Below are 1,632 nucleotides of genomic sequence, written 5' to 3' on the forward strand. Positions count from 1 at the left end.
TGAATTCAAAAATGGGTAACATCAGTTGATACTACATTATTTCTCTGAACTTGAAAATGGATAACATCAGTCGATAATACATAAAATTAATGGGAGCGTATACCTAACCGCAATGAAACAACCTTAAATTTAACGATACAGTGCTAATTCGAACTTTGAGTTCGATTTTGAGGGGTTTGTTTCACTCCTTATGCCTACACAAAAATTAGTTAATATTAACAAATGTCATATTATAGCTATAAGTTCCTAAGAAAAGTGTTTACTTTTAGGGGTCAGAGGTAGAAGTTAAGAGATCGAACCACTTTTAATTTATGCTGCATGCCGTTCTGAGAAAATCGTTACTCGAAAAAAAAAGTGTTCAAAGTTTAGGGAAAACATTTAGTTATATTATTACTTCGATTTGCATGAACTGAGTGTTACACATATATTCTTAATGTCGCTGAAAACGAATCTGAAGTCAGATTTTCAATATTCAAAACAGCTAATCCAATACGGAGGGCAAACGATTATGTTTTGACCAATTTTTACCAAAAATGTATTTTCGTTATTTACGTTTAGTCTGCAATTCAAGGAGTATTTATCAGCCCTTCCTCTACCTCTGATTGTTCCTAGACAGCAACTTCCTGTTCTTCTTGGCAGGAGAAGCCGATCTGTCTAAGCTGGATATGCAGCACTCGGCAGCCTGCACTTGATATTCGTCCGTATTTTCGGTGAGTATGTTTGCATGCATTCTGCAGTATGAATCCTTTTGAGCACGTGCGACACGGGACGAGTTATCATCTACATCTATATGGATACCCTGCAAAACACATTTAAGTGCCTGGCAAAGGGTTCATCGAATCACCTACACAACTGATAATTAATTGAAACCCTCAGCTGCCGACAGGTGTTGTTGATATACTTCGATGGGGACAGCTGAAAAGTGTGCCGCTACTGGGACTCGAACCCAGGATCTCCTGCTTACAAGGCAGACGCTCAATCCATCTGAGCTATCGAGGGCACAAATGAACAGCACGACTGCAGGAATTTATCCCTCGCACGCTTCCCGTGAGACTCACACCCCGAACCGCCCACAATCCGATTACGTAATGTACTTATTAGGTATTTGTCCATCCACTCATTACTGGCTCACACTAAGGTGACGATTCCCGTAAGATTTCCGGTAGCCTGTGCGCATTCGCACAGACGAAGGTCAATGGCTGGGTGACGTTTAACCATAGATATGAAGATAGTAACTGTTCTAGAAAGAACAGGCGCCACTGACGACCTTGCAGCTCTTCTAGAATACATGATAGACCGGCCGATGTGGCCGAGCGGTTGTAGGCACTTCAGTCGGGAGCCACGCGACCGCTACGGTCGCAGGTTCAAATCCTGCCTCGAGCATGGATGTGTGTGATGTCCTTAATTTAGTTACGTTTAAGTCGTTCTAAGTTCTAGGAAACTGATGACCTCAGATGTTAAGTCCCAAAGTGCTCAGAGCCATTTGAACCATCAGTCCGTATGTTTGCACACTACTTACAGTAACTTATGCTAAGGACAACACACACACAACCATGCCCGAGGGAGGACTCGAACCTCCAACGGGGGGAGCCGCGCGAGCCGTGACAAGGCGTTGGACACATGGCGGGTACC

At 43.2% G+C, this 1,632-nt stretch overlaps 1 non-coding gene across 1 annotated transcript; it reads right to left on the reverse strand.

The window, feature by feature from the left end:
* Positions 1 to 925: 925 nt before the first annotated feature.
* Positions 926 to 1,000, reverse strand: Trnat-ugu (transfer RNA threonine (anticodon UGU)). The gene has a single exon. It is a non-coding gene; the product is annotated as a tRNA-Thr (tRNA).
* Positions 1,001 to 1,632: the final 632 nt, after the last annotated feature.

Source organism: Schistocerca gregaria, unplaced genomic scaffold (genome assembly GCF_023897955.1).
Source record: "Schistocerca gregaria isolate iqSchGreg1 unplaced genomic scaffold, iqSchGreg1.2 ptg000486l, whole genome shotgun sequence".
Classification (NCBI taxonomy): Eukaryota; Metazoa; Arthropoda; class Insecta; order Orthoptera; family Acrididae; genus Schistocerca; species Schistocerca gregaria.